We start from the raw sequence: 14,062 nt of genomic DNA, 5'->3' as shown, positions 1-14,062 counted from the left end.
AATGGGGTCTGTCACGTTGTCATCATGTGTTCGGTTTCTGCATAGGTATAAACGAGCTGTTTACCCAAACGAAGGAGGAGCAGATAAATAGAGACATTTCCAGTTTCTTTCATTAAAAAAAAATCCTAAATGGTAGATGAAATTCATGTGATCTCCCATAATGTATAACTTTTTGCTTTCCGTCACTGTATCAGTGACAATTATATTCCTTCCTTCCTCATTTCCTTGGCATAAAACTACGCCTGTGCCACCGTCCATGTATGTGTGGTGGAGAGGAGCTGCAAGTCTTTCTTGTAATCTAACCATGCACAAATTTCCAAGTGTTTTTCCATGCCATTAATCTTAATATTGAGTGCTCTAATCTGTTTATAGCGCACAATACACGCTACCCCCCCGATAAAAATCTTTTATACGCGTCTGGGCAAACAGCATGAATAAATAATGTCCGATTTCCATATTGCAAAACAAACAGCTACTGTAAATTTATTTTTATTTCCAGCCTCGTTGCATCCCTCATCGGGTGGAGCCTCCTTGCCCCGGAGTGAAAGGGATCAAAGATAACATTCTTCTCTGTCTGGGTGTACTTTGTGGACCTGCCTCCCAACCGCGGGATGAAAGGAACTTGCTAAACTGTTGCCATTTTGCAACATCTGCTATAATTCCCCTAAATCCAGATTTGTCTGACACAGAGAGCTCCTGTTCTTACATCATTGCCATGTGACAGTATAACACCAGTCACATCAAGCTTGAGGATTCCAGCTCCAGGCAATGATAATATGAAGAAAACCTTTTTTGCCTAGGGCAAAACACTTGTAGCAAAGTATTATTCATCTGGCCAATTTAAATCTTCTCTCAAAAAGGTACCCAGAAACATATGCAGCATGCCTTTGTAAAAGGCTTGAGCTGCTCATAGGCAAATGACCTGAACCAAGAGTACAAAACCCAATGTCCTAATTAATTACTGCTAAGCAGCTCTGATACACAGAAAAGAAATGCTGGTACTAATCCTTAACCCTGTCCTACATTCTTAAAATAGCCAAAATATTGCTGACAGCTAGGAAAACAAAATTGCCTCTGATTTAAAGGTTTTGGACCCCGGCTTAAAAATAAGATCAGAATAAAATATTTGAAAAGAGTGATTTTGGAAAAGTTGTGTTGGAACACATACTCTGGCTCCACAGTGGCGTGGTCCCCTGTTTCGGGATGGAAATAGTGCCAGGAAAGCAAAGCCTGGCTAAAACCTCTCTGGGTCCGTGTGTCCCCCTTTGCTCTGCAGACCTGCAAGGTTCTTCAGCTCTGCGGCTCTGCCTTGTTTCTCCCGATGAGCACACGTTGTCTGAACACCACCCTTAATTTATAACAGGGCAAAATAACATCAAAATACGTAAAGGCAATGCCATTAGCACCCCGCTTACTAAAGCAGACAGTTGGAGCATTTATTGGGGCATAATCCTTCAGTTTGCAGGCAATAATGTTGAAAACTAGATTCAGTGTTGACTATTGACAGCCACATTTTCTTACCAGTTTTCTGGGTATAGCAGCTTGGTCCGGCAATGGGGAAATTCACATTTTACTAGATTTGGTAATTATGCATCTCACGATGGAGCTGGTTGGTGTTGGGTGGAAAAGTGGTCTTTTCATGGCTTGGGAGGGCAGGGAGGAATCCATTTTAGAAAGGAAACAAAACGTCGGCTAGAGGGAGAGGACTGCTTGCATTTTCCTTTAGAAATGTCATTGTTTTCAGACGTGGAGATAACCACATCCAACACAAGCATCCTTTTGGTAATTTCAGGTTAAATGTCTCAGACACCCATTCCGTTCCCAGTGACCACCTCACTGTTTCCACATTTATTTTCACGTCTCAGCAAGGCAGGAAAATCCTATTATCTTTATTTTCAAGTGAGGAAGGGATGCTGAGAGACTCCCCTGAGGTCATGCAGGAGGCCTGCACCACCGTAAGGAGTAGGACCCATGTCCCCCACATCCTTAGGCACATCCCCTAACGACAGCCATAGTTCACTCCTGGTAATAACCATATCACATAACCATGAGTCTGTTTAGCAAAGGACTTTCCACGAGGCTCAATTCCCTGGTAAGAGTAACACAAGAGCTAGTGTAGACGTTATACTGAGTTCAAAGGAGACTTTCTACTTGGCAATACGATTCTCTATTTCTTTCTCCATCTCAGTGATGACTTTGGGTGAGGGTATTTTTTTAGCCAAGAAGCACCGGTGTCAGGCACTCAGTGTTCATTGGTGCTGTCCTGAACTGGCTCACAGCAAACTGTTGAACATGGTCATTGTGTTGTTGGCACCCATAAGGCTGCGTCTTCCATTCCATCAAGATACAAGTTTCCCGTGAAGAGAAAGGAAAACCTTTTCCTTAGGTGCAGCCCCACTCCCTGCATGTGGTCTAATCCTGCAAACTGGGCTGTGGTCCCGTGGACTGGCATTTGTGAAGTGACTCGGTGACTTCATGTGAAGGACCTGGTTAGCAGGAATTGGGCTCTGAAGTTTTTCTCTGACAACCAGACCAGGCCAGGAGTCTCCAGTGGGTTTACTGACTGGAGGAACCCCAAACCATTTGCCCGTGAGTATCTTCCTTCTGCCCATGCCACCTTCCTGCAGGCTGTGGCTCTCACAAAAGCCCCAGCTACAGCTTTGCATTCCTCGTCAGTAAGGATGTGTCAGCAGTCCTTTGTCACTTCGCTATTACAAACTTAATGCCTAAGTGATGTTCTCAGGGATGACACAGCTTAGTGATGACATTGAGTGCATAAGCTCTGACTCAGAGAGATGCAACACCTCCACTTTGGGGGTAATTCCCCTGCCTGGTTTTGCTTTTCATACCATGCAGAGCACTGACTTCTGTTTCTGCATGTACATTTTAGGGGTCAAGTGCCTGCAGATGCTATGAAACCCAATGTGCTCTGGCTTCTCCTTGCCCAGTGAGACCCCTAAATGAGGGATGCAATCAGAGCTGGCAGTTTCTTGGAGAAAGCCACTGCCACGCTCCAGGACACCCACTCCAGGAGGGAAGGTCCTTTCCATTAAGGGTTGGCAGAGCCTGCAAATTAAGAGAAGGGGCAAGCGCAGCTTGGCTGGCCGGGCACTGGGGCGCAGCATCCTCCTGCAAGCCAAGGCAGCACCGGTCCTGGGCACCTTCACTCCCTCCTGGGATTCCCAGATTGCAGTAGCGGTCATCCATCTCCACAAGTAATAAATTACAGTGACTATAATGAAGCATCAAATGTCCTCTACGGACATCCCTTGGGGCCATAGCTGTTGGGGCACCATCACCCCTTGTTCTTTTCTAGAGATCACCCTTACTCTGATCATCTGCTTCATTGAAATTACCAATGCCTGGTCCTCAGAGGGGTTTCTGCATCAAACCCCTCCACACGAGACTTAAATACGTAGCTGGCTTTGATAACCTGGGCACGTAGGATTGATATGGCTCTGCAGATCCCTTCCCATGGCTCTGCAGGTCACTGGGACTTCCAGCATCCCTGTCCTGGGTGACTGGTTGTGGCTAGAGCCCCCATTCAATAGCTCATTAAAGAGGACATTTTTATTTTCAAAAGGGTTACATATTATCAAGGAAAGTGCTTGTTTCTATAACCCAGATAATTACATAAAATCAGGATTTCTTTACTCATTATTAGCACTATTTTTGAATTATTTGCAGGGAAATAAAACTGGTGTCTGCAGTCCTGCTCATTTCCTAGACAAACATTCTTGTTAAATCCACATCCCCTGTTTTAACTTGTCTTTTTTTTTTTTTTCTTTCCGTAAAGCGCTCTTGCGATCTTCCTAAATTTGGCTGTGCCACCATTTCATTTTGCTAATACCCCTTGAAACTGTTAACACTTTCTCCTGAATACTTTCCTAGTGGATACGAAGCAAAAAGGAAGAAAGGCTACTGTCAAATTGATTAAGTGAAAGCTCATTAGAGAAAGTAACAAGAGGTAAAATCTGCATATGCATTGCAGAAATGTGTCTGATCTTGCTAAGTTGTGAAAAGACAAAATAAGCTCAAACCTCCTTGTGCTGTAAGTAGTTCGGGGGAGATGGGGGCTGGGGATGGGAAGGGTTCCCAAACCGTGTTACATTAACTATTCCTCCTTAGAAATACGCTGTAGAGCAGCCCCTGCTAACACCACTTCAGTGAAGGGTTTGCCAGTGTTTTAACGATGAACCCTGATTTATAGGGGTTTGTGCCTGTGCGGTAAAAATTTGCTCTTCTTTGAACCCTGACAAACAAGACCACAACACAAAACCTCTAAACAAAAATCCAACAAAACTGTTTAAATGGTGGTTTCTTAAAAAAGAAATAACATGAAAGTCAGTGGTAATTACTGTGTGCGTTCTCAGAGCTGAAAAACACCTATTTCCTTTTCCTTCTTTTTTTTTTCCCCAAGTGAAGTTAGGTAGTTTGTTGGCCTGAGATAGGGAAGATCTCACTTTGGTTTTAACAAGCTAACCGGTCAAGTTATGGATGTCTGAAAATGAGCCCAATGATTAGCTCGTCCCGGGCAGACACAGATGTACGGGCATGAGCTCGACATGTCCTGCGCTGGGAGCACCTCGGGTCAGATCCAAGTTTGTGAGCATGTTTCTGGGTGTTTTGCCGTGACAGTTCGTTGTACCTGCTCCGAGGCCAGGATGCTGCAAGGTCTGCAGATGGATTTCGTCTTCCCCCCATAGTTTGTCCCCCCATGACCAGGGATATCTGGCTGCCCGTGGGGATGCTTCACTCCAATGCACCATTTTGGGGTGTCTTCCCTGGCTCAGCTCAGCCCTCAGCCCTTGTCAGAGGCTCAGACTGAGCACCCTGCGATGGCTGCAGCTTAAATTGACTTTAATTTTTGAAAATATGGATAGAAATTTGAATGCGACTTTGAATATGGGCTGTACATCTCCTTCCACAGGCTTTTTTAGGAGAGGTGCAGTGCGCCAGCACCTAACCCTTGCTGCCCGTGGTAAAGGTGTTAATAATACCTTAAATATCTTTGCTTTTAAACATAACTCCCTGGCAGATTTTGTTTCTTCTACTTTTTTTTTTTCCAAACATATATCCCAATTAAAAGAGGAGAAAGAAGAGGAATACCAAAATACCAAGCTAAAGTAACGTGATAACTTTGACCTTAATCCATAAAAGACAGATATTTTACGGTTCAGGCTAAAACTCAAGGCTGACATCTAACCTGACACAAATATGCCGTTGCGTGTAAGAGTCCTTGTTAAAAAAAAATGCCGGGAATCTGCAGGCATAAGCCTGACAGAGCTAATTTAAATAGGAAAATGTATCTGTTTGGGAGGTAGACCACACGTCTGAAAGTTATGAAAGGAAACGCCAATAATAACCATCTATGGCAGAGCACGTTCCTTGGAATGTGGAAATTACTGTATTACAACAAAGCTGTTGTTTCCACCAGGGTGTTTTGTAGCCTGGCTCATAATATTATGTATTTCGGCAGATCCTTGTAATTACAAATTTAAGTCTTAAATCCTCGGCTTTTCTTTATGTTCTTAAAGTACCCCTATAGGTATCCTCACTCCAAGCTTAAATCAGACCCAAAATACAAGGTGAAATGGGGCTGGTTGAATTCCTGCACTTTATAATGATATTTATTAAGCTAGTTTTGAAGATAAATGTTGAGCCGAGCATTTCATTTAAATCCAATGGTACCTCCAAAGCGCTCTGGAATTGTTTAATTAAAACCAAGGTGCACATTAATAAGAAAGGATATCATTTTGTCATTTATACATAATTTCTTTATTTTGTTAGGGGAATAAAAAATGAAGAAAGCCCCCAAAACTATAAAGAGAAGGAAGGACCAGTAAGCCTGATAATAGCCCTCCATGGAGAAGAAATAAGTATACAACAGAAGAAAAGCACAGTGAGGAACATAATGTTAGTAAAACACTCTTAATGCTACACAAGCTGTAGAAAATGCTACTTTGCATTTGGGCTGCAGCATCGTTAACTGTGAGCAATTGAGTAAAGAGTGCACCTTTTAAACTAATTCCTTGTGCTGGAGACATAGCCACATCCAGAAGCCTACCTCATTAATATGCTATAGTGGTCAAATAGGAGATTAATAGCAAAGTCACCTGCTAAACCTACAAGGAACCTGTTGATTAACAATAAGCTCCAAAAATAAGATACCAGCCTGCAAAGCAAAATTGAGTCCAAGGGCAACAAGTGCTTCTGTAATTTATTCCTTCTTTACACAAGGGCATAAAGCTCCCTTTATAACCGTGTTTTCAAGGCCCTGCTGTGAGCTGTAGGTGTGAGCTTTTCAGCTGATTTATTAATTTTAGTTTCAATCAAAGTGTCACCTGCAGACACAAAAATGTAGGCCTCGCCACAGAAAATACAGTGGAGAAAAAAAAAAAAGAGAGAGAGGAGGAAAAGAGAGAGAGGGGAGAAAAAGAGAGAGAAAGACCAAAGGTTTTATTCTGAGAAACTCTGCCAGCAATTTTTTTTAATTTTTTTTTTTTTTCACGTGAACACCGGACGGCCTATTCTCCACGAAGCCCAAATAATTCCCAGCCACATAATTAAAAAAGAAAAAAAAAATTCCCAAATTAAACATTTTTGTCATACTTCGAAAGTCAGCCTCAGACCCGGGAAATGGCGCTAACCCGGCGGCTGCCAAAACAATCAGCCCCTGTTGTCAGTAGGGGGACATTCTCCCCAACCAACCGCCTGAACAACAAGTCCACTGAGCAAAATGTGCAAAAAATTCTCAATTAGTTGTCTTTATTTAGTGAACACTATGGGGTCCTCAACGGCGCTATAGAATTATGGCAGGAAAGCTGAGCTCTTCAGTGGCTTATTAGCATTCTCCGAGGGTTGGAGTGCTGCTGGTAGCAGACTGGTGCCTCCAAGAGCTGGTGGTGGGACCCCGGCACTCCTTCGGTTTTGTCCTTTTGTCCTTCCCAGCCAGCAGGAAGTACAGCCCCATGGCCGGGGTATTCTGGGATGGATACCTTCATCTCATTCACCTCTCGCAGGACCGGCAGCGCCCGTGCCTTTGTCAGTGGCCGTGAGCATCCTTCTCGCCTAGGAAGCAAAAGCTCCGGGTTTGCCTTTTTTAAAAAAAAAAAAAAAAAAGCCAACACATTTAGAAAGTGGGTTTTCTCCCTCCTCCCTCCTCTCCCCACCAGCTTTTCCAAATGAACATTGCCGTCAATGGGCCGGGGTCGAAGAAGCTAAATGTTATGCTGCCGTCCTATTAAATTACATCAGATGTTATCGACACCCCGCTTTGACGTTAGAGCAAAAGAAGGCAAATAGGGGTAAATAGAAGTATCTCCCCGTCCAATTCTTATCTTAATTTAAATGTAAAGTGAATTTTTTTTTAATAAAAGAGGGGGGAAAAAAAGAAGTTTGTTAGCAAGTGCTAGAAATGTCTTTTCTGAGAAAGAGGGTATTTGCTGCTTTAGGGAAAACACTATCATTGACTAAATTAACAAGTTGTCTTATCAACTGCCATAAGCCTTGAAGTCTAATTAATTTAGTACTGATCAATAGCCTTGAATGAAGCATTGATTTCTGCAGCTTTCCAGGGCTGCAGCAGAAACACATTCTCTGCTTCATGCACACTTCTTTCATAGGAACCATGCATTTGTGCTATTAACGTTTATTTCCCCCTCTTCAACATCCAGCAAGCATTTTAGGAATTAATTTTCATAGGAGAGTTGATTTTTTAAATTATTTTGAAGAAAGAAAGTGGCACGACAGGGGGTCCCGGGAAATGTACTTCTCTCTTCTTTGAGTAATATTCTGCTATAAAAATCTCTACCTAGGAGGAAAAGGATTCAGCAGTAGATCATGAAATGGTTTAAAGCTTGGCAGAACTGTAGAGAAATCAGTGGGGCTTTCCTCATTCATGCCCACCAAAGGATTGACTTCTTGAACACATACGATGGATTGAGCAGTAGGACCCTGCTCTGCTTTCAAGATAGAGACCTACAGCTCTGAATAGCGTATTAAAAAAGTTACAGCATCAACCCAAACCAAGGAGCCCTCCACAGTCATTAGAATAAAGAGCAGTCTCTAAACACAAACGGATGAACCTGAAATTAAAATTGCTCAACTGGTGTGGGCATATTCAAGCTGCTGTCAACAGACGTGCCATGGCAGCCCATGGAAAACACGGTCCTCAACACTTCCATGAGGGCAGGTGAGACTTAGAGGACAGTGGCTTAAATTTCTTGGGAAGGAAAAGGAGACACCGAAGGAGCGTACGGTGTTGATGAAGAGGCTGTCAGAAGCTCCATCTTGGTGGCGGTGGCTTCAGACCAAGTGGTGTGTCCACACTACACCAGTATGTGCAAATCCACTGACTCAAGTCCCCGTGGGTGGAGGAGGCATCATCAGCTGTGACTCTTTTGTGCCAACCTTGCCCCGGGTGGATGCGGGCTGGTGTCCCCCGGGAAATGGGCTCATTATTTGTGTCTGCAAGCCTGGGGAGGGGGAGAGCATCCCATCTGGCAGGATGAAGCCTTGGGGTTAAATTCTGCCCTGGGCTACGTCCCCGCAACACCCGCTGCTGATGGTGCTCTGCCTTTGGCACCACAGCCCGGAGCCAGAGCGTGGGGCTTCCTCGGTTTGTCAAAAAACACTCATACCCAAATCTGCTAGGACAAAATGAAGGAAAAAGCTGAATTCAGAAGGAGGAGTTGCCTATCTTGCATCTGCAGGGAAGCGCTTTGACAGCCCCTGCAGAGCTGCTGGTGTGTAAGAGAGATCAGAATCAGGCCTTAAATGCTTACAAATTAGCTTAGATTCCAAACCTGTGCTAGCAGAAGTCATCAAGCATTGGGACAGGTCTCCTCCAAACCCTTCACCTCCACCACCCTGCCTGGCCAAGGCACATCATTCACTTTATTTATTCCATGCATTCTCCTAGGGAGAAAGCTACACAAAACCGATTCCCGTGAAAAAAAAAGGTAACAAAAAAAAAAGTCACAATAGTAAAAATTCAAAACTACAGAAGAATTACATTTTACCTTTACAAAATTTGGCCCTTTTAACTTAAGGTTAAAAAAAACCCCAAAACCCACAACCATAAAAACCCCACCACAAAAGTCCCTCTCCTAGTCTGTTTGGGGGCCTCCATGAGTTTCCATAGCACTTTACAAAAGATCTTTATTGAAGAAAAGATTGGACAAACTTTCCTTATATGTGTGGCCCTAGTCATTAATTGCCCCTGTCTTCTTTACCAAGGCCTTATTCCTATGTAAATACCCTTGCATAATGTTACAGGCTATTGTCAGGCCAGCGCCAGTCAGTCGCCACTTATATGCATTTTTATTTCAATCCGCTGCGCGGAGAATGAAAAGATGTCTGGACTTAAGCTGTTTACCAACTGGGCCAAAGCTGCAGTGTGGAAGAACTGAAGAAAGCACCAGGCAACTGCAGGAACAGACTTTGACAATGCAAGCAGCCATTTTCAGTTGAGTTATTAACCTACCCTGAAACTCTTCTAATCTATGCCTTTTTTAAAGAACAAATGTACTGAACCAAACATGAATGAGCCAGGACTATTAAGAGAGAAATCCTCTAAAGGACTATTGAGCGCAACATAGGTTTGTAATCATTTTGTCTCAGTTGCCTGCTACCAACATTATCAATGATGAAAATGCTTGCTCAGTTGTGGGGGATTGTCTCGTAATTAAATGACAGCGCTGTACTGTAAAAGAACATGCAGAAACACAGGAGATACCGAGGGCTTTCAAACGAGCCGCTCGGAGAAAGGAGTAGGAATGGGGATGGATTACAAACCAGCTTGAAAAACTGAATTAAGGACATTGGGATCTTCCTTTTAAAACACAAGCACATTTTTAGGCTTGTTGGGGAAGGAAAAGTTGTTAAAATGGGTTCTCGTGAGCAGAATCCTTCAGATAAAAAGGAGCAAAAGTATGCAGAGGGAGTTCTTCCTCCTTTAGGTTGAAAAAAAGGACAAAAATGGAAAATCATATCCTCACATACACTCGCCGAAAAAGAAAAAAACTTTTAAGTTTGCTTCAGGCTACATCTTTGTAGTGACTTAATGGCACTACAATCTACATAGTGTAGTATTAGCCTTAAGAAACTCTTGACTATTTGCATGCATATTAGAATCCAATGAGAGCTTAATAAGTGCATATATATGACAGAGGAAACATCTCATTGCATAGTTAAAGCTACAAAAAAACATTGAGGGAGGCAAAGTCTTGAGTTAATTACCATTACAATGCAATCAAGTACAGCAGTCATAGCTGAAATCCTTTTCTATTAAGACCGCTAGGCTCAACCTTGTCTCTGCAGGTCAGCTCCGGCACAGATAACCTTTCCAGCAGACAAATACATGTAAAATTGGCTCATCTAATTAAAAGCTCAGGGAGGTGTAGAAAAATACCAGCACATTGAGGCTGAGCAAATCACAGAGTACGCCCTCCAGCTGGATGAAGCTACAATATGTAGCTGCTGTTTGTTCTGGAAGGAAACTGAGTCACTTACCATTTCAATAGGTTAATCAATTGACAATTAAATGGAGAAATTGGTTAACTCTGCAACAATTAACATGACACTCTATTAAGTACACTTTCTAATTGCCACAGCTGCAAGTGAAAATTAACGTCTGTGTCAAAGCGGCTGCACAAGGTTGTGCTGTTTCTGGTGGTGGTAAGGTAATAAAAGTAGCTTTAAAAGCCTGGTATTCATTTTAGACCCTTAAGCACAGTGGGGAAAGGGTACGGTGCTGAGCTCTGTGGTTCGCTACGGATGGTCTCGTATGTTTATTGTGTGTATATATATACACCCATAGGCGTACTAATACACATTTGTGCACGTCGGTGTGTACGTACATATACACATATCCCTAGTATAATGCATATCCCTTTAAAGCAACATTTAAAATCAATTATAAGCTTCTTTGAGTATTAAAGGTCTATAATACACATATATAGTGGGTGTTTGATTAAAGGTATACATGGAGAGACACATAATTACCCCCCTACTCAAAGGATAAGAAGCAAATAAAAGAAACCAAACGGTCTGATGTCTCTAGAATTGGCACTTTGATGGCAATTCAGAAAGGTTCTGGTTTTGAATAAAGATTTAGTTGTGGTGAATGCCTGACCAGGAATCAGAGCAGACATCAGCTGAGCCTAGGCCCTCCTGAAGTCGGTGGAAACATCGTCTTTGCTTTTCTCAGGACAGAAGTATTTAGTTTACAGCAAAAGGTGCTGAGCTGTTGTCCTGCGGGTTCCGTTCCCAACTCCTCTGTGCAGCTCCTGAATGCTTTGCTAGAAGAACAAGCAGGGTATAAAATACCCGCGCCTTCCAGGGACAGTGCTCCTTGCTTCAGAACCGCTGGTGGTGGATACCTGCCTCTCCCACGCAGTCTTACGGACTCTGTGTTCTGAGTGGGTGTTCAGCAGGGCAGGGCTGTCTCTTGCGGTACCGCAGTGGCCGTTGTGCACAGTTCTCAGGTTGTTTTGCAATACAAATAATCAGTGGATTCTTCATTTGGTTACCTTTAACCTCTGTTCATTCACACTGGAAAACCAGCAATCCCAACGTTCACCAGATCTCTTCTTCTGGTCAAAATACAGAGATTTGGGATGTGGAGGAGGTGCTGTTCTGGAGGAGCACAGAAATCGGGCAACAAGCCCCATCCTCATTTCGGTGACTTTTCTGGTGCTCACAAATCTGCAGGAATGAGGTTGCCTCTTTTTGGGCGTTTAGGGAAATCTGTTATCTTGTGGATCCAGCATTCTGATGGACCGCCTGTACCACACGTAGGTGGTGGAGGACAGGAGTGCGGCACAACCTTACCTTTTACTGCTGCTTTCTATCTGCTTTCTGTGGGTTGGTAGGATGGGAGGTGTCACAAACAAAGCCAGCCAGCTTATGCTGGCAATAACCTGTTTCCTACAAAGAGATATATGGGGTGCCTGTATGGGACCCCAATAGGAGAAGCCCTACAGAGACTTGCAAGGACATGGTCAGGTTTGCCCGGAGTAAATTCTATTACTTCTGAGCTCTGCTGTGAAAGAAAGCAAAGCTGTAAATCCTCAAAGCTAATAGTGCTATAATAGTAATTGTTTTGTTTGGGGTTTTTTTTTTTTTGACCAAAAAACCCCAAGGAAAGACAAAAGGTTACATCAGTAGCTGTTGTTCAGAAACGAAACCATGAGAATTACAGATTTCTGCAATAGGATGAATTAAGCTAAAAGCCATATTAAGCAGTATTGCACATCTGCTGCATTTTTTAATTCCGTATGTGTCCTTTCTGTATGAAAGTGCTTATTGTTAAACTTGTTGTCGGCTAATTGATAAAATCAAGCACCAATATTTTAACTCAGCCTGAATTCTCAACAGGCTGCAGAACTCCTTCCAGTTTGGCTTTCCAGAAACCCGTATCTGATGACAGGACTGAATTTTGCTAGGACAGCCCATTAGCTGCTTCATTTCCCGGCGATGGAGAATTTAGATTTGTAACAGACAGAAAAGCCAAAGGGACGGCGTCTGGTTTTTCCTCCATGAACAAAGTCTGTTGCGGCAGCGGGGTGGAGAACAAGGTCTGCCAGGCTTCGCCGTCCAACCTTGGAGTACCTGCAGCCACAGGAGAGGACACCGTGGGAAACAGCGTGGATGTCTGATGTGCACCGAGATGTGTCATTCGAAGGGCCTGCTCGGCTGGCAGCTAACCAGAGAGCCCAGCAGCGCTGGTGGCAGCGGTTCAGGCTAAATAAATAGTCAGGAGCGAGAGATCAGGGTGAAATCCCAGCTTGGAGGAGTCTGCTGTTGGCTTTGCCGGGCCAGCACTCCTGCGCCGAAAAAACGCCCTTCCTCCTCGGAGAAATAGGCTGAGCGGAGGGTGCAGATCTTTGATGCAACACCTGGAAAAGCAGGAAAACCAAGAGTTTTCCCCTTTTTGCCATGGCAGAGTTTCTGCTGTCACCCCTGCCCGAGTCGAGGGGAGGTTCGTCCCCTAGTGCCGTGGGTGTCATTGAACATATACTTCTAATTGCAGCTGCTTTCGCTCTAATTATAGCTCCGTTTGGTTAGGATTTTCCTCCAATCCCTCATTTCCCCTAAAGCAAACACCAGAGCACCAGAGTTGTAACCCCAGTGGGGACATTTATTAATAACCCCCTTGGCAAATAGGGAAAAAAATCATTACGCTGTATTAGGCGCTAAAATATTTTCCCACTGCAAAGGCTAATTGATAAAACCAAGCAGACATTATGGGGCAATTAATGTTAAGATGAAAATAAACACGAGAGCAAAACAAAAACAGGCTGACGGAGAGTATTTTTTTCTGGCTTCAAGGCGTTTCTTGTGAGTTGGAAATGAGATGCTGGTAAGTGATCTGAGATTACCTGCCTTCAGTAGAAAAGGAGAGAATAAATGGGTAATTGAATGAAAGAATTCTTGCACACCTCTTCCAGTGAGAGTGGTTACAACTCTTAAGGGGGGTTTGCATGTCTTTCAAAAAAGCTTTCTATTTTGAAATTTTCTATCAACTTTTCCTCTCCTGTGGCTGGAATTGGCTTTTTTCCCCCTCCCTAGAACAGCTCCAAATTCTGCACTTCACTGTAAAAGTTGACCAACATAATCTAAATGAATTTGCAGCCCTAGAGAAAAATCCATAATGTTGTAATTTTAAATAATTACAAAAGGGAAAAAGAGAAAAATGGTGATTTATCATCTGAACTATTCCCTGCTTCAGATTTCAAATTTGTATGAAGGCTCTAGCAAGGAAAGATGTTCAGGGAAAAACAAAATGTGCCAAAACTCTGAACTTGTTCTGGAGGGATTATCTTTTTATTTGTTATTTGTACAGTGTCGAACACCTTCGATCTTACCCTGTGTCCGGGACTCCCAGCTGGTAGCTGCTAGTACAAACCAAACAGTGAATGACCGGTAAAGAAGAACACACTGGTCCAGACACACAGTCCATGCACTAACTCAGCAGGACGGGGAAGGAGATAATGAAGACACAGACAAACAAGACACTTCCTACCTGATATTTTATTCATTCATCAAACAATATTAC

At 43.3% G+C, this 14,062-nt stretch overlaps 1 long non-coding RNA gene across 1 annotated transcript in view; it reads left to right on the top strand.

Annotated features, from left to right (window-relative positions):
* The window catches only part of LOC128140101 (uncharacterized), an 89,369-nt gene that overhangs the window by 42,215 nt on the left and 33,092 nt on the right, over positions 1–14,062 (top strand). The window lies entirely within an intron of this gene.

Source organism: Harpia harpyja, chromosome 3, assembly GCF_026419915.1.
Source record: "Harpia harpyja isolate bHarHar1 chromosome 3, bHarHar1 primary haplotype, whole genome shotgun sequence".
NCBI classification, from domain to species: domain Eukaryota; kingdom Metazoa; phylum Chordata; class Aves; order Accipitriformes; family Accipitridae; genus Harpia; species Harpia harpyja.
The sequence above is the reverse complement of the archived record's forward strand: the minus strand, read 5'-3'. Positions and strand labels throughout refer to the sequence as shown.